General features: G+C 42.1%; 1 protein-coding gene across 6 annotated transcripts in view; it reads right to left on the reverse strand.

The window, feature by feature from the left end:
• Positions 1-24043, reverse strand: part of SEMA5B (semaphorin 5B) — a 269726-nt gene that overhangs the window by 154140 nt on the left and 91543 nt on the right. The gene's annotated exons all lie outside the window — the stretch shown is intronic.

Below are 24043 nucleotides of genomic sequence, written 5' to 3' on the forward strand. Positions count from 1 at the left end.
GACTGGTGTCCTGTTGGTCCTAAACCTTACTCAACGGCACCATAAAGATGCCACATAACTCAGCCTAGGTCTCATTTTATGAACAGGAAACTATCAAGACAAAAAAATGTAATTGAGGTCTGACCTGCAATGCATTGATGCACCACCCTTGCTTTCAGCAGATTCTGAGTTGTCATAACAAATTACAGAAACATAGAATCATTTAGGTTGGAAAAGACCTCCAAGATCATCAAGTGCAACCATTAACCCAGCACTGCCAAGGCCACCACTAAACCATGTCCCCAAGTGCCACATCTCCAGGTCTTTTAAACACCTCTAGGGATGATGACTCAACCACTTTCCTGGGCAGCCTGTTCCAGTGCTTGACAGCCCTTCCAGTGAAGAAATTTTTCTCAATATCCAAGCTAAACCTCCCCTGGCATGCCTTCAGGCTGTTGCCTCTTGTCCTATCACATGCAGCTTAGGACAAGAGACCAACCCTCACTTTACTAACCTCCTTTCAGGTAGTATATAGAGAGCAAAAAAGTCCCCCCAAGCCTCCTTCTATCCAGGCTAAAGAACCTGAATTTTCTCAGCCATTCCTGATAAGACTTGTTCTCTAGATTAACTACTCAAGGCAGTGACTTTTGCCAAGCCCACTAATCCTGATTTCTCATCCACAGTAAATAAACAACAACACTGAGAAAAAGAGAAGGTTGAGTTCAAACAGAAAAAACTCTTTGCCATAAAGTATTTAGACTTGTGTTTCCTTATTTGGCCTCTTTCTTTCTCATTCCTTTTCCCTCCCTTTAACTGGCCACTTGCCAACAGAGGAGAAGAGATAAGCAACAAAAATTGATTATAAGCAATAAAAGGAATTTTAAACTTTCTTAAGGACTGAGCCAGAGCAGGAGGGAAAACTTGGGAACTCTGGAATTGCTACACTCTCCTTCATGGGTCCCGAGCGATGCCAGTGCAAGCAGCACACAGCAAACAGCACAGCTGTTTGCATTCCCTCTGTGCACAGGGAAGCAATTTTTCCCTTTCATTCATTATTCACAACTTGCTGCAGCCATTCTGCAAATTCAGTACATGTCCTTTAATGCAACAATGAGACTGAGACGCAGATTCTTTTCCTTGTGTTGTTTGTGGTTTTTTGGGTTTTTTTTCCTTGAATACTGAGATCACTGGATATGGGTTTTCTTTCTACTTAAATTTCTCCTTTCAACTTGGAGATGATTTAAGCTATGCAGAATGCAGACAGGCAACAAGTAAGGATTTCCTGCTCTGATCCATGCCTTCTCCTCCAGTCAAGCCTGCAAAAATACCCCTCGAAGCCTCAACGTGGACACACCACTTAGATTTTAGAGAAGAGATAGTCCCAACTCTCCCAAAAATGGTTTGAGAATTGAATGGCTTCAGAGAAAATGCTGTCTCCTTTTCCACTCTACACTAATTAGTACAAATCATAGTCAACTCCTTTGCAAAAAACAAATATTTAACACTAATAGCCATTACCACTTGTAACTCTCTGCTTTTGAAAAAAGCCCTTGACTGCAACCCCCAATATTTATTCTCACTTGATGTTAAGATGACAGATTTGCCAACCAGCTTGGGAGGTGAAATAGCATCAGTGGGCCACCTGCTCCCTTGAAGTTTAGCTTTAATAATGCAATGCAATATCATAAGATGAAGTCATCTGATGCAATTGATGCAGGAGGAAAATACAGATTTTCTAACTATCTCTGAAAGTTTTGATTTAGGCACCAAAATAAGCTATATTGTTATGCTCCTACACATCCAAACTGAACAGAGCAAAGTTAGATTCATCCCTGGTGTGAGCCTTGGCTTGGCATGGGGCCAAAAAGAAAAAGAGCATAAATTTCTTCCCACAGTGCAGGGTTGGCAGCCACCCTGCATTTCTTCTCCAGATAAAGAGGAATATCTTTGTTTTGCTTTTAGACGTTAATCATTTTATCATTGAGGCTTCATAACATACTGCATAGGAGTGTCTCTGGACAACATCCATCTTGTGGCTCGGCATGGTTGGTTACCTGTTCACTCACTAGAGCATCACTGCAGTTTCTACACTGTCAGGGCTGCGTGACACAAACTGGGCTTCATTTCAATATCGCGTTGATGCCGTACCCTGAACACGAAACACCAGTTTGCACACAACATGGTAGGAGCCGAATTGCACAGCTGTGACTCAGTCCAAGAGCACTGACAAGAGCAGAAGTGCATCACACACATCAGCAGATCACCTGGTCCAGGTCTGATGTTGAGGAGCAGGACTGCCCAGCAAAAAATCCAGATTTGAATCTAGCACAGTCTGGGCAGTTCTTTTAACCTCTGTGAACACTAACTTGCTTTTTGATGATGTGGTGCTTAGATTGCCTGCTCACCTTACCAAAATATCTTAGTTACTTAGATTTGTGAAATGCATTGAGATTTTAGGGTGAAACAGGCTGTGGGGATTCAGAGCATTGCTGCAGATGTGATCAATTGTGCTGTACACTGTGGGGAATGTTCCAGTTCTGCCAACACTGGAATGCCAGCAGACTTCAGCCCTTTGTAGCTTGATATGAATGGCTACACATGATGTAAAGGACTAAGTTTCAGAGGAAAATTTAGTAGTAAAAGCCCTATCGTCCCAACCTGGCTTTCTGCATGACTTACATGGGTTATTGCAGTAGCCCACCTCCAACATTCACAGTTCTAGTGAAGATTATCACTCCTGTTTAAGAGATACCAAGTAAGTCCCTTGTTCCCACTGATGGGAAATCCTTTTAGGAAAAATTTTGAAGATATAGACTATCTGTATTCTAACCCAGAAAGCAGGGGACCCTGCTAAAGAAATGTATAAGCCTGGGTTCTTCACTGTCAGTTAGGCTGGGGTGAAAGCCCTTCTTTTCATACACAGGCTGGTATGTTAAATGTGAGGGTCTTGACAGTGAGGTCAGCTCCAGGTTTAAATAAGAAGGTAGAAAATCCCTGAGTAATTTCAGCAGTGCTACATTCACTGAATACATGCTTACACCAAATTCAGGTCAACCCAAATGCCACCTGCGCTGGCTGGTATGACATGCAATGGGTAAGCATTTCTCTGCCAGGAGCAGGTACCTGCAGAGCCATTTTCTACCTTTGCAGGGGAACAGGAACTGATCATTTACAGAGTTGCAAATACAGCTGAGTGTCATCTAAGGCAGAGCCTCTATCAGAACAGAGTGTCACCAGTTACATGGGCTCATGTTGTTCTTCCTCCTGCATTGAATAGGCTGCTAAATGAACAAAATCAATTTGATCTCACACATCTAACTAGCATATTAGAAAAAAATTCAAGAGCAGCTGCTGCCTACCTACAACTCTCTAATTCCAGCCCAAACAATCTGTTTCCCAGTTGTGGGAGAGCAATCCACAAAAGGACCCAACAATCAGAGTCAGCAGCGACGCGACATTGTGCCTCCATCTCTGGCACGCAGCTAATTACAAAGGACAATTATTATAATTAATGCTAGTGGATGTGGCCAAGTCTCCCTGCAACTGCTGTGGGGAATTTCTACCCCTACTTCAACCAAAAACCATCTGTCAGACAGGAAAAGCACAAAATAAAACCCCTCCTTGCCAAAGATTCTGAGTAAAATATTTTATTGCAGCTAACCTGGCAGTAACAGGGAGCTCACACAAGTTTCAAATAGGAACCACACTGAGAAGTGAAAATCCCTGACTTCATATTCTCCACTCTATCAGGTAAACAGTTCATTGATTTACGCAGCAAGAGGCTGTTGCTGGAGAGGTTCAGGGATGGATAACTTACACACTCCTGTTTGTCCCAAGCTGGTTTGTTTTGTAAAGAAGCAGAGATCAGCTAGAGAAAATGGACTGGAAATGCTGCTGCTGCAGAGCTCTGTCAAGGTAGTGAGTTACACAAACGCTACCTGATATTGACTATTCGCACATTTAAATGTTCTCATCCTTGTACCTCAGGGACCACTTGAAAGACAATAGGAAAAAGGAGAAATTATGAAAGTAGATATATCATTTTCCTGACTGATCCATGCACATACTGCTAAGAGGAAAATTTGGCTATGCAGGAAATTTGCTGGCTATGTCAGGCTTCTTTCTGTGCAACACGCAAAGTCCACATAATTTTCTGTCATGGTGATCTGATTTCTTCAGAGCAAATCTCCTCTTGCTGCAGTGCTGCATGTGAGCTCTTGTCAAAAAATACTCATCCAGTGACCTCTTCATCCCTTGCTTCAGGCTAAGTATTGGCACCCAGGCCACTGTAAGAAATTTGGTGACGGTACTCAGGCATACCTGAACCAGCTGAGACTATCACAGACTCAAGCACTTGTTGTCCACTAGAGAAAAGAGCAAATGGCCAAAACAAAAGGGTTGCAAAGCAGGAGTGTTTTCAAAAATGTTACATAGTGAATAGTACTGGGACTTTTTTCTTCCCAAAGGGTAGTCCTTACTGGCATACAGAAATACTAGCTGATAAAGTTTCAATATTACCTTCTTCTGGACAGTCCCACCAGCTCGAGTGAGGAGCCTGTCACATTTTAGGGTTGATCTACCCTGGGATCACTAAGCCAGGTGCAAATACATTCACACCATCTTCAAAATGTGTACTACAGGTATCATCAGCAATTTAGGCACAGCTGAGTGGAGCACAGCTACACATCTTTCCTGGGAATATCTGAGTCATAATGCTGCTGGGAAGACTCAAACTCACAGTACCTAGCTATGCATTGACACTGCCTGGTAGGCAGGCTCCAAGGAGTTAAAAAGGCAGAACTAGAGTCTGCTGAAGAAAAAGATACCTGCAGGTGAATCCACAGCCATTCACTTCCACCAAGATACTACAAGATCAAAGAGGATGTGAATTGGGGCTAACATGGCTGAAACACCTGGTTCAGCTCCTAGCTCTGCAAGAGGTAACTTACCCAATTTAATGCAGGCAGATAGATATGGGCATCTTACTAGTATGTGCAAAAGCATCTGAGGATATATTTCTATTCATCCCTGTTACTGAAATAATTATTGAAATAGACTTCTGCTGTCTGCAAAGCCTCACGGGTCAGAGTTAAGGTGTCTTTGCAGGATATTTCTGTACAGGTGCACTGAATTATGTACATGTATTGATCTGAGCTGAATGAAGATTTGTTCTTCTAAGTTCTTGTTGATGTACTGCTATGCAACATTTGACATAAGTTAATTAAAAACTGTTTAGTAGTCTTCACTCATAGGCTAATCTGTAAAATCAAAACCATTACACAGGACAGTTGTTTTGAGCTGGAAAGTACCCATGTAGGTTTGTGACATACTAGAGAAAGATGAAATATTACTATTTAATTTAAACACTTTCAGAGTCATGAAAATTATGTATTTTTCAGCCCCCTTAAAATGTTTTCATTATTTCCCATCAGTATTTAATTCTTATCTTGTTAATGATTAGCTCTAAAAGAGAATATAAGGCTCCAGAGTAATAAGGAAAGCAATTCATAACTTTCAAGAAAAATCATGTATGGCTTCCAGCTAAGTAAACCAAGCTCTTTTATAATATAATGTGAGTAAGACAATGTTTATTCTAAGGATTTAGATGTAAAAGTGTTCCCAAAAATCTAACTTGTCCTTTTACATTTGAAATAACTCTTGCTCAGACTAGTCAGACAAAATAATCTTCTTAGCTTTTAAAAAAACATCTGAAGCAGTTTTCTCACCATGCTAGGGGTTCAAATGCTGATACATGCTTTTTTAATATCTAAAATAACTTCTGTTTTCATATTGATTTCTGGAACATCAATGAGGAAACAATCTTTGTATCAATGGTGGGAATCCTCTGAACTATCTGAGCCTGATGAGAGAAGAAAAATAGAGATGTCCAAGTCAAGGAAAGTAGTTTAGTGTAATAACTAAGCACATGTTGCAGCAATTGTTTTTAAACCCACCTTCCTGTCAGATAACATACTCATAAATCTATCAGCACCAGGTCACTGCTGTGTCCCTCTGGGGTGCAAATGTAATTGAAACCTCACAGCCACTTAAGAGCTGTTGTTTTTCTATGTTTAAAAGGCTCGAGAGGTTAGACTCGATTGCATTAATAGATCAGATCAGGCTGGCATTTATACCACCACTGTCTAACTGAAAAGCTCCTTGTAAGTCTACAGACAAATGTTTTGCTTCTGATTTGCACTGACTTGCTGTACACACCCCCAAACCGCTCAGCTGTGAGAGTCAGAGGAGACGAGCCTTTGGAAGAATATATAAAGAATCAGTTAAAGGTGCTTAACATCCATTGCTTAACTACATTATGTCTCATCAGTCAGATTTGATTCTACTTCCCATTGGTGTTTTTCCTTATCCCTCTATCCTCTTTCCATTATTTCTGTTCAAAGGAGTAGAGACAGTAGATGAAATGTTAAAATCATTTAGGTCTTTCAGCTGTAAGAAGAGTGTATAAGCAACATTAAGAGTCTGATTTCAGTGTAAGACAGGATATTTGGATAAATCAGATATCCCAGAGCAATTCAGCAGCTTGGAATTGCTGATTAAAGAAAGATCTGCTATTCTCTCCCCAGAATGGTGAAACACTGTGCATGCAGCTGGCCTAGGTATGTTCTTTTAACTTCTTTCTCTGTTCTTTCCTTTTTATATCATTTTTGGAAAGTTGCCTTTTTAATTTTCTTAAGCATAATTTTGCACCAGGTGCTACAGACTCTAATGTAACTGCAAGACTGTTTGCAGCACACAGTGTAGACTGGGCCAGGTCTCATTTAGCTACATCTGCAAAGGAGGGCAGCTGAGCTGAGACACACAGACATCAGCACAGGTCAGCCACCAAATTCAGGCACTTCAGCACAGGCTGACTTCTGCATTACTGCTGCCTTATAGATGTGGATTCTCCGAACAACAAAGTTCCCAGAAGATGAGAATTAAAGAGTTCAGTGTTGAGGGCAACAGGCATTGTATTGTCTCTGTGCCAATGGAGTTTTGTACAGAGAACTATCTTGTATCCAGAAACTGGAGATGTGCTGAAGCTTTAAAACGTGAGAAATCTCTAAGCCCACAAAGTCAAGTTGATTTCTACCTGAGAAGACAAAAGATGGAATGGTGGTGCCTGTGAGCCTGCCTGGGCAGCAAGGTCTGCCTGTCTCTGAGGGCAGCAGTGGGAAATTGCCTGTTACACCATGGGCCAATGTACTCCACCATTTACAGTCTTACTCTGTTTCACTCTGCAGATAGTGTTGGATGAAAACGGATTTGCCCACATAACCATGGCTGAACCTGCTGCAATTCTTCAGCTTTCTCCAACAAAGGCCTCCTTACAACTGCAGGAGTGGAGTCTCACCACCACACTGTGTCTGTGCCTCCTGCACCTATGAAATCAGCCAGCAGTGCCTGGCACCCTGACATTGCACAGCTGGAGAGCAAGAAACACACAAACCTTATTTGGAAGTTCTTTTTAATAATGTTTTACACAGCTGAGTAGAATTCTTTGGGATATTTCATCTCTCTTTGTTACCTGCTGGAATTACTTGGCTCAGCCTCCCAAGGCAGGTGATATCATGGCTGGCAATGCTCAGGTCTGACACTGAAGGAAGGATATTTCAGGCTGATGTTGACATCCTATACATTGAGATGTTATAGCCAAGTTGTCTGTATCAATTCTGTCTTCATTCTCTCTTCGATAGGTGAGGATTAAGAAATTACAGGAAGTCAAGCAACCCCAATCTCCTACATGGTTATTGTGTCAAAACTGAGTGATCACTCTGCTGACTCAAATACATGAGGAAAGAGCAAAATTACAGTCACTCAAACATAAAAAAGCAGATAAAAGTGAAAGCACAGTGGTTAATTAAGTAATGAGGAAAAAAGCACACCTATTTTTCATTCTAGTTCTATGTAATTCAGATGCTCACAAGTCTTCACTGCTTCATGATAGACCATAAGAACTCATTAGCAAAGCTTATTTTAATTCTGAGGAAATTATTGTAATATTTGCCTATACACTTGCATAAGTGATTTAGTTAATTGATCCAGTTGAAAGAAAGGACTAAACCGTATGGAGTGTAAGTGATAAACGTAATGAAAATGGAGACTTTCCACTGCACTATTTCAATTTATCCTGACCTTCCCTGTTTCCACACTTGGCCAAGCCATACTGGTCCAGCTACCTTTGCTTCCATCACTGCTCTGCTCTGTAACATCAACATCTCCCTCCTAACATCCCTGTATGCACAACATCAACACACTTCAGGGCACCAGCCAGCTCTGATGGCTGTGAGTCAGAGGAAACTCCTTTATGGCACAGCACAACTTCTCACGTCTTCCCTAAAGCATGTGACATGGGATACTGCCACTGGCAGCACACCGGAGAGAGAATGATTGCCAGTTTTATCTGCATCTGTTGAAAAGCACTCCATAAAATATGCACCCTTAATTGTTGTGCCAGTAGCCTACTGGAATCCTGTAGGAATGTACTATCCACAAGAACAACATGGTGTGTCAAATAACCAACATCCTGCTGAATGAAAGTTATCTTCAGAAAGGTACTAAAAAATAATGCTGGGTACCAGACACAACTACGTTCACTTTTTCATCTGCACAGTATTTGCATCATTGACAAACAAGGGCCTGGTGCTACACAACCAAAGTAACTCTGGAGAACAGACTTTGTCCTATTCTGCCCTGTGTATAATATCCGAAGTTACCAGCCAGATTCCTAACCCAGCCTCCTCAGTGCTACTGCATCCCTTTAAAAAGAAGGAGGAAAAAATGTTTTCTCCTCTACATAGAAGGAAGAGTTTGCAGTGGTCAGAGACAGAGAAAAAAATGTTCTAACTTGGAAACTGGCTGGGTTTAGTGGGTGAACATTAATCAGAAGTAATTAAGAAATATCGAGGTATGTATTGCACTGTTGGCCTGGACCATGCTCCAATGTTCAGTACTGCCAAACCTACTCACTAAAGTAGGAAATGCCCCAAAGAAGAGGATCTCAGCGCCAGAAGAAGAAGTCAAGGCAACAAGGGAAAAAAACAAGCATGAAGAAAATGCAAGGGCTTGAAAAAACTGGTTATTTACTCCTGGGCATATGGGGAGAATGAAGCAGAGCACACTCAGGGTCTGTGAAGAAACAGCTTCACTGACCTCCCCTTCCTTTCCAGCCATTTAGTCCTGACATGCAGAGACAAATTGAATAAAAATTAAAACCACCAAAGGAAAAGCGGAAACAATACCTTTCATTAGTTTTCATATCTGACAATGTGGTGGAAATCCCTGGAGAAGTGGTGCAGCGTGAGATAGCCTGGACACAGAGCTGCAGTCCCTGCCCACAGACTGGGTGAAAGTCGTTTAGAGGCGGGACAGAGCAGGCAACCAGTTAAATGCAAAACCAAAAGATCAAACAAATAGGCAAGTCCTAGAATCTTAAAAATCAACCAGCTGCTTTATTGGGAATCAATCTTGATCCCTTAGGAAAGAAATAAGATAATGGAAAGACTTAGATTCAGCAAAGAGCCCTTCACCTGAATTCTGTACAGAAGGGCAGCAGTGACTCAGAATAAAAATGGCAAAACCCAGGTTGAGACAGAATAAAAACAGACAGTGCATTTCTGTACTACCACTGAAATGAACAGTCTTAATTCATGTGATCAATTCGTCTGCCCCTCAGACACAGTATTTCTTTAACATCACACTCTGTTTCAAATGAGATCATTTTCCTTCTTTCTTCGCAAAAATCCTGGTTATACCTTTCTACTGCTTTGATGAAGCCTTGTCCCATCACTTTTCTAGGTCAATTCCTCCATATCACCACTCATCCTGATCTTCTCACAGCAATGCTCCTTTGGACTTCACCATAAAACAACACAGTGAGCAAAACAGTGACTTCCAGATGTCTGAAGATACATCCTTCCTCTTTCCCTCTTCCCTGCCTGCTTCTACACCCTCTCCTATCTGCTGGATCTCTACCACATGTCCACTTGGTCCATCTCTTTTTCAGGTTGGAGAGTCCTGGTCTGTTTTACTCATTTACAGACAGACCTGGTGATAAACTTCACTTGTTTTCTCACAGTTGAGGTCAGTAATTTCCCTCCTCAAGATCAAGTCTGAAATGCAACTGAAGGCTGAAACAACACTCCCGAGCCTCCCTAATTAAGGTTTGTCCATTACTAGCCAAGACCTCACTGTATGTGATGCCCTACAAACACCCCCAGCCCAGCGCAACTCCAGGAGCAACAACATCCATCAGAAATATGTCAAAACTACTGGTATGTCCTGAAAGGGTCAAAGCAAAGATTATAAAAGTTTTATGCTTAAGATTCTCATGTATTACTTTGGCTCTCCTCGCAGCAGGCACAAGTCAGGAGAGATCTCCTTCCAAGGCCTGATCTCATTAAACTGCAACAGAATTTCACTGAACATTCACTCAGTTTTCTGAGCTTTTTGCCCTTTTTGGCTTGAAAAGGTGCTTTTGATAGCTCGTCTGTTTAACAAGGAAATTCCTTAGAGGGTCTTTGCTGAGAATGTACAAAAATCCACTGACAGCTGCTGTTGATGGTTGTTCATTTTTGGGTTAATGCACAGTATTTAGACAGGAAGCAGTTGAGGAAAAAGTACAATTTATTAAAAACAGGCTTGGTTCCAAAACTCACATTACAGTACAACACATGGCATAGAGACAACACACTCCCACTGCAGCTACCTGCATGGACAGGCAACCCCAGATCCCCATGTTTGTGTGAGCCTGGTGCAGGAGCTGCAGTTACACCCAGAGAGAATAGGACCCACACCATTTGCAGTCCTTCAGAACTAAAACACTGCCATAAATTCCTTTCTTGAAAAACATGTTCTGCTTTTCCACATGGTGCAAAGTGAAGCCAAATTTTTGCATGTCTTTTTACATCTTTAAAACAGCTGTCAGATAGAAAGCTCTCTCTCTGAAGGACTTACGTGGTCCCTCACACCACAGCATCAATGTAACCTGATTATCTTTACAGCATCTTTGGGAAAGATCTCCTCCAACTTACAGGAGGGGAAACTGAGTCAGAAAGCCACTCAGTGATTTTGCTTGGTGCTCCCCACTGTAGAGCAGGATGATGGTCACTCTGGCTCTTACAGAATCCCCCCAGCACTTATCTCACTGAAAACCAGTGAGTAAGTGCACATTGTCTCATCCACTCCAGCACTGAGGCAGAGGTGGGATTTTGCCTCCCTCCCCACCCTGGTGGCTACAGGCCCCTGCACCAGCAGCCTCTCCCCTTCTGCTCTTCTTTTACCCCCAGGGAGGCTCCATGGCTTTGATGGGACGATTTCTGTATGTCCCAATCTATGAACCCCATGGGGACTCACGCTGAGAGCGCTGTAAAATGCACATCTCTCTTCTGGCACAGGAATGACCTGGTGTGCCCTGCCAGGCACCACCACTGCCAGGGAGCTGCAGCTCACACCAGCACAAGGTTTGTGCTGCAGACACACAGCCCCACTCTCCTCAAATACCCAGCAAAGAAAACCTCTGCAGCAGGTTCACATAGCACCTGATGTCAGCCTACACAAAATAACAATGAAACGGTCGCTTCCAAAAAATGGTTGCTATAAAAAAGAGATGACATTTTGCCATCCACTTCAGAAATTCCCACTACCAGGTGGTGACTATTTTACTCTCTTTACAAAAGCACTGAAACTCCCACCTCCTCCTCTCCCTGCCCATGTCAGCAGGCTCGCTGGGATGTTTTCATGTACACCCACATTTGTCTTTCCTCACATGATTTTACAGAAACATTTCAGTTTGCTCTTTTCATACACTACATTCCAAAGCCTTTCTGTCTGCAGGGAACTGCATCCCCGCCATAAGCTCATGTGTGTAGTCAACTGGTAGGCAGCCATCAAATCCCACATACAGCCAGAGCCTGTTGGTAAAGAAGAGGATCGGTGCAAAGCAATGACACACCACAAGGACACAGACACGCATGTGCCTCTCCTGCCCTCACTGCAAAGGATTTTTGCCCACTTGAAGCCCCCCATAAGCCCCTTATATGGAAAATAAAGTCTCAATGCAATTTCATGAAGGTTCACGCACAGATTTCCCCCCCAACAGCTTGGTGATGCAGACCTCAGAGTAGCTGGCTGCTGTACCACAAGCATCATGGGCACTGGTAATTAACATTAACATGTAGATGGAGGATCTGGGCACAGCTGACATGAAAGTCAGAGTTTGTGAGCATTTAGGAACTGAGTCCTGGCTGCTGTACTGAACACAAGAACTTCAGCAGGGGCACTGAACCATGCATAGGGGGAAGAGAAGCAGTGCTTGCCTGGAAGTAGTAGTACTTTGCATTTTTTCACAATTAGAAAACTCAGCAGTGGCTGAATGGATATATATCTGAAGTATCAAAAAGGATGTTTTTTTTCTGCCTCTAGAGAAAATAGCATCCCAAGCTCTAATTTTTATTAAAGCAACTGTAGAGAGCAGTCTAGAATGAAATTGCCATCTGAATCTTAATTATACCTTCACATTGAAACACTGTAGCGAATTACATGTAAGACTAAAAAAAAGGAGTGATATTAACATATAATGAGCCTCATCAATTACTATGGATCAGGAAAAGTAGCCCTCATATTATTGAAATGGTTTAATTTGCATGACTGGATGATTCAGATTCTTCTTGGTCATTCATTCAAATCTCCCCAGAAGACATAGCCAAAGAAATGTCCCGTAGCAGTCTGGGCCTCAAATAACTAAATTAAATACACTGCTAGCTACCCTCTCATTTCACAGCAGGGAAATTGAAGAGATTTCCTACGGCAAGTCCAGAGAGGAACACAGATCTTTAGCCATTACTGAGCTAACTGTATATGTATATAAAATTAGTATGATTTTTATAGTGCAGCAGTATGTAAAATGACTTGCATATCTGAGCTTAACTTCTCATGGACAGAGGCTCTGTCCCATGCTGGAAACAGGAAATATATTTTAACAGTAAAGCAAGGAATGGACTTAAGGATAGAGATCAGTTCCCACCACTTGAAGAGGAGTCCAACAACTAAAAAACCACCCAGACAAAAAAATTAACTATACTCAGAACTAAGGTTGTGTGTGTGCTTGGGTTTAGTCCCAACGTAGCCACTGGAGACAAGTAGTTGAGAGATCTGGGAATACAGTAGCACATACAGAGGAAGCCACATTGAGATGTTTCCCTCAATTTTGTCAATCTTGGATTTTCTTGGCCATCCTTGGGAGTTTTTCACATCTTTAACTGCATTGGTTGATGATGACAAACAGGTGGATGATGGGCACAAAGATACAAGTCAGGAGCAGCTTGGCAATGCTTTGGACACCACATTTACCCTCTCTACTTTAATATTCCTGCTCAAGAGTTACATTATTTCCCTGCTTTGCAGGGAACATTGGGGCAATCTATTTAATACTGTTGAGCAGATTAAGATGTTGAACGAATATTGATCACTAAGCTCATTCTGACTTTAGTACCATATATATACGTAGGGCAATCTTCAAGACACTTCTGATGATCAGCACTGACCGATTATATTTAATGAAAACTAGTTCAGAAACACATTTGAGTCAGGTATCATTCATTCATTTCCAGATTCAATCAGCAAAGGAGAGGGGGAAAGTTTGTTGCCTTTTCTTCAGATTAAAGGCTGCATCTGCTTTGAAAATTAATCACTTTCTGCTGTCATAAAGTCCTTCAAGAAACAAACTGATGGATTGGCATCAGGTTGACTCACAATAAACAGATATCCACATGCCTGGAAGCTTGTAAAGATTAAGGATGGAAAAGGATTTTTTGAGGTACACAGAGATAACATCATGAGTAATGACTTGAGAAAAACAAAGGCAAAATCTTAATTTGAAAATGCACTGTGGAGTGTTTATTAGAGAATGGGGCAGAGACAAACTTCCAAAGGCAGTTCTGAAAATTTCATCACTTGCAACTGGATAGAAAGGAACCACAAAGCACCTGAGAACATACTATCAGATGCATTCATGTTTTGGCAGGCAGAGCACTTAGATAACTTTCAAAGCTCCTCTTCCATCTGATATTTCAGGAAGGCCCACAGATTTTATTACAAACCCCTGGTCCACCGAGGCCCTCAGTGAGTCTGGGCTGTTAGCAGGGAAGAGAAGAGGGAAGGAAGGACGGACATGTCCTTGGGACACCAACATTTTTCAGGAGCACAACCCAGCCATGCACCGTGTCCTCCCTCTTCTCCCAACCCCCCGCCTCAGCCACCATGCACAGAAAAGAGCCTGCAGGGATATATTGCCTTCAAAAACTATCTATCCGACAAAGTGACTGCCTGGCCGTGTCCTGGCTTGAAATCAGAGAACTGGCAGGACATTCAAAACATCCCTTGTGGTCCACAGGCATCCTTCCCCCCTCTCCCCCCCCCGCAGTCACTGGCGTCCCAGGGATGCCCTTGTTGTGGGCAGCACGATAACAAAGAACGGATAACGACTCCAATTAGGAGGTGTGAATGTCATTCCACTCCCCCTGCTCTCTTCCAGGTCACCATGAATGTGTTTGAAAACTACTGGCACAGCAATTTAACGATAATTCAGATTTAATTTGCACTCTGTCATCTCTGTTTTTTCTATAGGCTTTAATAGTTTAATTTAACAGTCTTAAACACTGTCTGTATTACCAAGACATAATGTGTATTTCAGATTTGAGCAGCTGCATGGCACAAAATAATATTTCACATTTATATTGCGCCTTTCATGCCGAAGATGCTGAAAAATGCCTTGATTACTATATCCACACAAGAATCAACTCATCCATCACTGAAATGCAGTCACTTCTACGTTGGAAACCTCATCAGTCTTTAATAATTTAGGCAAAATAGAGCAGAATATTCCACTCTATGAGGAGGCAAGTTGAGCAGGTAAAATTAAGTTATCCAAAACTGCAGTTGGGCAGGGCTGTCTCACAGGCTCACCCTCATGACAGGAAGTTTTTTATGACTCTCAGCTCTCTAATCAAAGGCAGTACCTGCAGGAACAGTTTCCCTTGCACCAGCATGGTTTATTACCGGTCGAGGGAAGGAAGGCTCTATTGTCTACTGCCCAGCTCGGCTCTGCCTCTCCCTCTGCCACCTCCCCTCTGGGTCAGCAAGTCTGATGCCAGTCAGAACAGACCATTGAAAACATAAAGAAGCAGTGAAATGATTGCCAAAGTTTCTCACTCTGGCACTGTCCAGGCGGGATCCTTCAACCCAGTGAGAAAGCACCCATTGATGTCACTGTGCTCTGAATCAGGCCCTAATGCAGCCCAGCCCCGCTCTGCCCTTCAGCCCCCTGCCTGCTCCCACCACCAGCTGCCAAATTCCCAACTGAACAGCTGCCCGGGGAGAGCACCTTTCATGCCTCAGGGAGTGCTCTGCTCAATCTTTCAACAATCAGCAGAGGAGAGCTCTCATACACATGTAGATGGAAACCATCTGGTGATGAATTTGGCTCTAAAAGCAGGGTCCCACCTGCTTTAGCTGCCCCATGACCCCTTCTCTGACCAGAGCAAATCCATGGTGTTGCAGCCTCTTCCCAAGATGTCATGTTCTCCAGGCCCTGGTAGCCATGGAAGGTGGTGCTTTCCCATGTAGTATCCCAGCTCAAGCTTTGTCCCACTGGCACATTTTTGCGACAGTGATCCAGGAACCAAGTAAAGTAACAGGGAAGTGGGTGGGTGGAGAACAAATGTGTCAAGCTTAATAAAGATTCTCTCTATTTCCAAGAGCATTATCATCCATGTTCATAACTTATTAAAAGGCTTTCATTTATGAAGCCTTTAAAGCCCAGTTTAATAACCTGCAATCATTACTTGAATCACAAAATTTGCTTTTTATTATATTGTGTAAATGAAGCACTGTAGTATTTAATGTAAATTATATTTTCCTCTTCCTCTTTTATCCATGTTTTTAAAGCCATTATGATCAGGTGTTTTTCTCAACCTCCCCTAAAAACGCACTGCACAATACCTGTGGGCCCAAAGTAACACTGTTCCTGGGATTCGAGTACAGCAATAAAAGAACAAAGATAATAAACCAGCCTTTCCTGTGTGCTTGCTGCCTCTGAGGTTTCTAACTGGACTGCTCAGACCATTCTCTCTCCCCAGGGGGAGTCTCAAGGTCCCCTTATATCCAGGAGACATAAAAAGGAATTTGTTCATTATTAATACACTGTCTCCAGGAGGCTTTTTTTTTTTCTTTTTTAAATCAGAGTATAAATTCAGATGGAATTTATATATGTGCAGACTAAGAACACCGCACTGTTGATGGGGTGGTCTGGAGTTATGGATGAAGGCATGGTAACAAACCATCAGTAAGATTCTGCAGCTGGGGACTTATCAAGAGTCATGGCCATTTCAGGCCAGCGAGAAAGACATTCGCCGTTTAACGGAAGGAGGACCTTTCAGGGACTGTGGCTACTGAGCTGCCAGGATGGCAGTAGGGGCAGCCACCTGCCTGACAAGATGGCACAGAAATGCTTCTCAGCCCCAAGTCTAGTGTGCGCTCTCCCAACATGTACCAGCACATCCTGACACCTAATTATGCCTCTGCAGCCCCAGTGGGACTTGTGGCAGCAGGTCTCATGTCCTTCATGAGGCCAGTCTTTCACAGAGACAAAATGAAAACATTAGAACACCTGGAGTAAAACCAGAAGGAAAAATAAAACAGGAAGAAAATTAAATACTGGAAACAGGTCAAAACTGCAAAGCTGAGAGATGTGGATCCAAAATTTGGAGCAATTCTAATCAGGGGTTTGGTTCTGGCTCATCTGTAATTGAAATGAAGTAAAAATCTGCCTGAGACAGTCAACAATCTCAGCTGTTTCCGAGATCTGGCTTTCATTAATTTCATTAACATCTAAAATGCATTCTTATTGCTTGTTCTTATGCTGAAGAGTAAGCGAAGTAACAACACACCAGGAACCAGTTTATCTTTGTCTTCGCAGAGGAGCAGATGCAGTATCAGTCTCAGGGGCACACAGATCCCTTGCATGGAAAATGGCAGCAAAGAATTGTGCAAGTGTGGAAATCTTTAGCCTGAAAAAATAAATAAATTGGAAGTAGCACTTCGATCAGTCCCTCTTGCACTTTGGGGAGCTGCACCAGCATTATTAGTATTAATCAGTGTGATAATCCCAAGCTACACTTTGCCAGCCTTGCTCCAGAGAAACAGTCAAAAAGCCAGAACTCGTATGGAGCCCTCCCAATAACCTGTGCTTTGTGAAGCCAGATCTGGGGATCCTGCAGAAGGCTCATGCCCTTCCTGATTGTCATGGAAGGATAAATATCACAGACCAAGCTCCTGGTCAGAGGGATGCATTAAACATGCTCTAGTCGGGTATGTGACCCAGCCTAAAATGGCATTTCCACCCTTCCCTTCAATTCAGATATTTAAGAACAGGGTGAAAATGGGAATTGGGAGGCTGGTTCCTCATGCCTCTGAAACAAAGCTGCAGCAGCTGATGAGATGAATTTCCCCACTGCTCTGGAGGAGTTAAAACCTCAGCCCATGTGGCAGAAGGGGCAGCGCGTGTCCACAGCCCCAGCAGTCGCAGTGTGGGCTCTGCCCATCCGCCAGCCCCGCCGAGAGAAACCCGGCACTCACCAAAGCCAAATCCAGCAGCACGTCGGGGCACACACCACTGCTTGGGAGGGGGAAGGAAGCCACCATGCAGTATATCAGGGCACAGAAACTCTGGACAAATTCTCCTTGATCTAAACCATTTTGCCGGATTCCATCTCTCCTCTAGTGTGACGCAAGTCACCAACAGGGCGACTAGAGGGTGCTACAACATATATGGGCCTCAGATTCCAGCCCTTGGCATTTAGAAATTCATGGCATAAATTAACTGTTCAACTCTGTGATGATGCTGATTTGCTTCACTTGGCATAAGCAGTTATTTTGCTACAAGAAAGATGATACTTTCTGAGACCTGTCATCCTTGGGTTTTCAAATCCACTGGCATGTTTAATAGCAAAAAATATGAAAGGCAAAAATAGTCTTGTACAGATAAAGACCTCCGTGTCACAAACGACAATGCACTTTAATTAAGTCAACTCACATATATTATATTCCACCCATAAAACTTAATATCAGCTAAAAATTCCCATCAAATGCAAATTTTCCTCAGTGATTTATTTATGCAATTGTGAGACAGAGAAAGCACACAAAGCAGTGGGAGCTGCAGGCTGAAGTAAACAGTGTTGTCAGAATATGCAAAACAAGGGAAGAACACAAAAAAAAAGAGAAGGAGAAGGAAGGGACAAACATTCTCTGGCTGGAAAGTTATTGAGTGTGTGGAGCCAAAGGGGAGTGTAAAGCTTGGAAAGGAATTTCTACATGTAACCTACAGACTCTACCCTATTTTACGCCCAGCATCTCTCCCATTTAGCTAACAAATGAAAAATCTTTTTGGGGGTAGACGTAGGGTTAGATTTGTGGTTTTAAAGGTCATTGCCTAAAACCAGCACCGCAGCAGGCAGAAAGGAGCTTTGCAGTTGGTCGGCTTCCGCGTATCCCACACTTTGAGGAGCACTGGCGGTGAGGTAATCCCTTAGGAATGTGTGTGCGGTTGGATGGCTGTGAAAAGAGAGCGGTCAGCTACCAAAGCTCTGTGCTGAATATTCACGTCACACACACACAATCATTTTTCTTGTTAAGTATTGAGAAGAATGGGAACATTATAAATGCAGTATCTTCTCTAGCTACAAGTTTAGCAGCTTTAAAAAGATCTCCCTCCCTGCTCCTCCACTCCACCAGCTGTGCTCCACCTCCATCCCCAAACCAAATCACATACTGAACTTTATAAGACATAAAAAAAAGGGAGGGGAGGGAAAATTAAATACAACTGAACTAAAGTTAAAGAGTGAGAAGTTTAAGAGGTGATGATGAGGAAAACTGTTAAAAGCGTTTCAAGGTCACTTGTCTATCTGAAAATGACACTTTTTGAACACATAGCCCCATGCCACATGATTGGGTTATATCCATATCTATATTCAAAACAAGTGCTTTCCTCTCTACATGCTGAGGAGTCATTATAGCAACAGATGAGTTTGCTTTGCCAGTGCCAGGTAGTATTGATAGTGCTGCTTGTTGACAGTATCTTTATCTTTTGCTTGAGGCACTTGGCAATTTGTTGCAGGGAGACAGAGTTAAGTGTTAATCAGGCATCTCAGCCCAAAATCAAGAACATCATGGAAAGTTTCCCACTTATTTTAGTGAGTATTGTATCAAGCCCTAAGCAAGGAAAAATGCCATATAATGCTTTCAGTCACTTTTCTGATCATTTGCCAATAAGGCTAGACAGATAATCTTCCCTTTTTTCTTTTCTTCCCCCCCCCCCCTTCCTTTCTTCCTGTTTCAAATGGCCCTGCACTGGCATTTATCTGTCCACTTTCATATGTACTTGTTCACCCTCTGCTTAGCTCAGGGGACTAGGGCTCACAGTTTGCCTGCACAGAAGTGAATTAACAGCACCTCACAGAAGTAATTTTCAAATTAATTGTATCTACAAAAAAAGAGAGAATTAGACCAATCACATGCCTCATTTGAAAATAATATTTTTTCTGTTTTTTAAAAAAAGTTGCAGATGCTTGAACTCACAGGACTAGATTAAGTTTCTAGGTCAGTAAACTCCTGATTATGAGATTATTAGCTTGAATGGCACATTTAAATGCCAATCTCTTTTCTTGCAGGAAACAAACAATTTAAACATGCAATTCTTGACCCACTCTAGTACCTTTAAACTTACTGTTTAACAAAACCAAAGAAAGAAGGGTGGTGAAAAGTTGCCAATCCACTTCAAAGCTTCTTCTATATTTGTGGGTAAGCAAAGTCCAAAAAGGATTAATGAATGTACTCAGAGAGATGAAAACTCACTGGGAAAAACTTTCTAGAACTAAGCAGCTAAAGACTGAAACAGATGCTCTGTACCATGGGCTAGAATGCAAATTTACTTCAAATGTATTACAAATTTTAGCCTTCAACTTCTAAGCATGCATATAGAAATGTCTTTACAGCTGTAACTAATTTCAGCACAGAGGCCTTCAACAACGTGGCACTGAGGAAGGTCCTGAATGGTGTCTGGTACTGTTTACTTCCAGCTGAGGATTTCCCCACAGTGTAATTCCTCTCCCTCAGGAGACGCTAACACTCCACAAATACTAACTGACCAAGCCTTAACATCCAACTGTTTCCATTAGCTCAAAGCCCTCAACTTTCCCAGTGGGAAAAGTGAGATACAGTGCCACCAAGAAACCTAAGGCACAATTCCCTTGTCTGCTGGGGAAGTAAGTCCCCTATGAGACCATATCTTAACACTATCCTCAAGTATTTCACAACAGGATGTGAAATGCCCACTTCATACAAGGAGGACCACCTTTGCACTCTCTATTAATGAAGGTCATTAATTCACACAGACAAAAGGTGCTTTCTGGGTTTCCATCTCTACCACCATGACTACAACAAAGTCTCCTCATGCTTCACTTCCAGAATGGCTGCCCCCACTGGAATTTCTGCAAATGGTTCACCTCCTATGCAAGGTATCCAGGAAGGTGATTTAAAAATTGTCTATATGAAATGATTCCCATGATTTCAAAACTGCCCCAATTCTGCATGTTTGGAAGGAGACAATTGGGGCGATGGTTAAAAAATTACACTACTAAAAAGTTATTTTCCTTTCAACTATTGTATCAAGTTCATTAATACCTTCTGCCGTGGTGAAATGATCCCCCATTAACATTTCGATTTATTATTGCTGCTCCATTAATGAGACCACAAAAAATGGAAATGAGGCCTATAAATATGCTAAGAGTTAAAGTCACGAATCGTAACAGCGTGCGCACTTTATGAGTAATGTTTTGGTACCACTGGCATTCAAAACTGCATGGAAGGAAGGCTCTGCAGCATAAGCATCTGCTTAACAAACAACACCCCAAAAGGTCCAAGCAGAAAACCACAATTCCTGAAACTACAGTTAAAAACATCAGCAGAGTCAAATCAGTCTTAACCCCAGCTGCTGAGCTCCATGCAGTGCATTGTTAAAATGCTTCTGGAGAAGGACCTTCCTTTCTCAGGGAAGGTCACCGGGACTGTTAAATTTCAACAAGCAAATGCTGCAGGAGGAAAGATCTGTCTCCATGCCCTTTGCTTAAAAAACCTTTACTACATGTTAAATGTCTACTTACTGGCACCACACCCAGTACTGGGGGATATTGATCTCTTGATAGTGCATCACATCTTCCAGGAAAAAGAGCAGGCTACAAACAGAGTTCCAGTCTTGGGAATCACACTGGGATTTATTTGAGAAATAAATTTATTGCCAGGTAGCCTTTTAGATCCATCAGGCTCCCACAGTTCCTCTGTTGATATTTTCTCCAACAGACAGTGCATATCCTCCATGGGTCAAGAAACATCCTTATGCAAATGGCATTACTGCAACTTGCATTTTCAGTTATTAATATTCCACTTCCCGTCTTACAAATGTTTTCAGAAAAGGAGGAAAGCAGCAGCTCATTCCCCTGGGAACAAAACCACAAAATGTGATACCTCGCTGAGTTAGGAAAGGAACGGTCCTTTCAGCACAGGGATGTCATATCATGCTAGCAACATTTTTGTTTCTGCATTTCATTTCTCTCTCCTGATTAAAAATGATCAATTCTACCCCATTTTTTGAGCATAGCTGACAGCACTAGACATACTAAATGAAATGTGTAGCACTATCACTAGCACTACCATCTTTCAAGGAACAAGCTTATAATTATTACATTAATTTTTATGATTTACTTTCCAGGAATCTTGGATTTCATGACAGGGACTGGCTTTGCTCTGAGGTCCCACAGTGTCAGTGAGATGAGAACACTGCAGTCCATGCTGCTTTTAAGCATTAACAGAAGAAATGGCCTAAATTAGCCAGTTTGACATGGCAGCAATAGTAGGTTTGGAAAAAAATTCAGACACCTTCAGTAAGATGAAATAAAACAAAAACATGAAAAGCAAACTATTTAATGAGAGCGCAGGCTATTTCAATAAATCTAGTTATTTGATAAGCAGACTGCCACTGTCAGCCTTTTATCATCTGTGAAAATGCATGATGGATCTTCTCTGTTTGCTTACAATTTCAGACCTTCCCCTTCTGATCAACATCAGCATTTTGCTCCAGTGCCTCTAAGGACATGGATTGCAAGCAACCAGCCAGATTCCACCTTTCAGGAAGACTCTAAAGACTGACAACACAGGCATGGCTCAGTGCTGTGTACATATGGCACACAGTCTGGGTAGTTTGAGGCTGTTAAATGTTCAACCTCTTCTGAGTTTGCCTAAAGGGAAGGAAAACGGCTCCTGCTGAGAGTGTATGCACATAAAACTGTAACAAACATTTGATTTTAGCTTCTCTGAAGCAGAATTAGTCTGCGCATTCTGCACTGCCAGTTCCTACTGCAGCTGCTCAGAAGAGATGGCTTTGGAGGGTTATTAATTCCCATATTAATGGTCAGACTCCCCCATAATGCTGAAATATAGGCTCCCGAGTGTGTTTCAGTCTTAGTTTCCCACACGTCTTTCAATCCTTTCATAATAAGCAGATAAACTCATTATTTGGATGAAAAGGACTTCAGTCCAACACAGGCTCACAGTACTTTATCTAGCTTTATGATTCAACTACACATTTTACCATCTATATGAAAAAAAAAAAACCTGCTCCAAAAAAAAGCTAGAAAATAATTTTAAATGTACAGCAGGTTCCAGGGAAACTGCTGAAACAGCTACATCCTGTGTGCACTGTTTGTTTGTGCTGAACTAGTTAGCAGGAGAGAAAGGCTCAGATATGATTTTTAAACTAGGCTGGCGAAAAACGTTTCACTCTCCAATAGAGTTGATTTGAAAGGATTATTTCTCTGCTACACTCTGAGAAAGCAATGCTGCCAGATGTCATGAATCTAAAATGCTTTATCTAAATCATAAGATATCACCTGAAATCATGCGTACTTTACATACCATGCAGCCCCTTTCTGTCCTTTTTCTGAAGTTTAGGTAGTAAGCTTAGAGGTACTGCTGAAACAACCCCAGAAAACTCTCTGTGATGCCTTAGGATTTTAGCTTTTATATTTTTCATATCCTGTAATGCTTTAGTGTGTAACTCTAAGACTCCATATAGCCTGTTAGCTACTGTTCTCCCATTCTGGTTAGACATAACAAATCCTCTCTAGGCCTGAACTTCAAGGACACCTTACTGTCTCAGACCCTGGAATACGTAAATGAAGTGGCTTAAGGGGGGAAACAAACTTGGGGTAATTACTTCATTACCTGAACTTGTAATTGGATAATTAATCCCAATATGCAAATGGACCAAACTTATAAAAGTATGAAAACCCGTGACCTGGTTGTCCATTTTGGGTGTAGCCTCTCTGAAGGCTTTTGACTGCCCAAAGTGTACCTGAAGGCTCTTCAACAAATACCCACTTTCATCCTCTTAATTTTGTCTAGCCTCTGTTTTCAGCCCCATCAAGGCATCATATGGAGATTGAAACTGCTTGAACTGGAGCAAAGCAGAAGTTACTCCATCAAAATCAGCTTTTTAGTACTGAAGTTTGTCTCATTTATGCTGGCTAAGGATCTGACTCTACTATCTACAGATTGAAAGATGCTAAAAATGGAGTATTTTTATATGCTCTACCAAATATAAAATATGTGACTGAAACGTAGGCAGAGATTCATCTCACCCTACTTTATTCACCTGGGCTAAGCTAGGCTGCAAGGCCTTGGTATGTCAGCAGGAGGAGATCAGCAGTCCCAAAGGTCAGCTCTTGTCACCCGTGGGAAGGCCCTTATGGTGAGCCACCCTCTGGAGATGCTCATCTCCTTCCTCCACTACAGAACAAAACTGAATGATGACAGATTGTCCCAATCAGTTGTAACAAAACAATCTGATAGTTATGCAAAACTCCTCCCCTTTTTCTCCCCCACTATTTTTGTGTCAGCATGAATCCACTGACTTCTGCAAGGTTATTCACACTTAAATCCATCTAGCCATAATACT

The sequence above is a fragment of the Corvus hawaiiensis genome, chromosome 7 (assembly GCF_020740725.1).
Source record: "Corvus hawaiiensis isolate bCorHaw1 chromosome 7, bCorHaw1.pri.cur, whole genome shotgun sequence".
NCBI classification, from domain to species: Eukaryota; Metazoa; Chordata; class Aves; order Passeriformes; family Corvidae; genus Corvus; species Corvus hawaiiensis.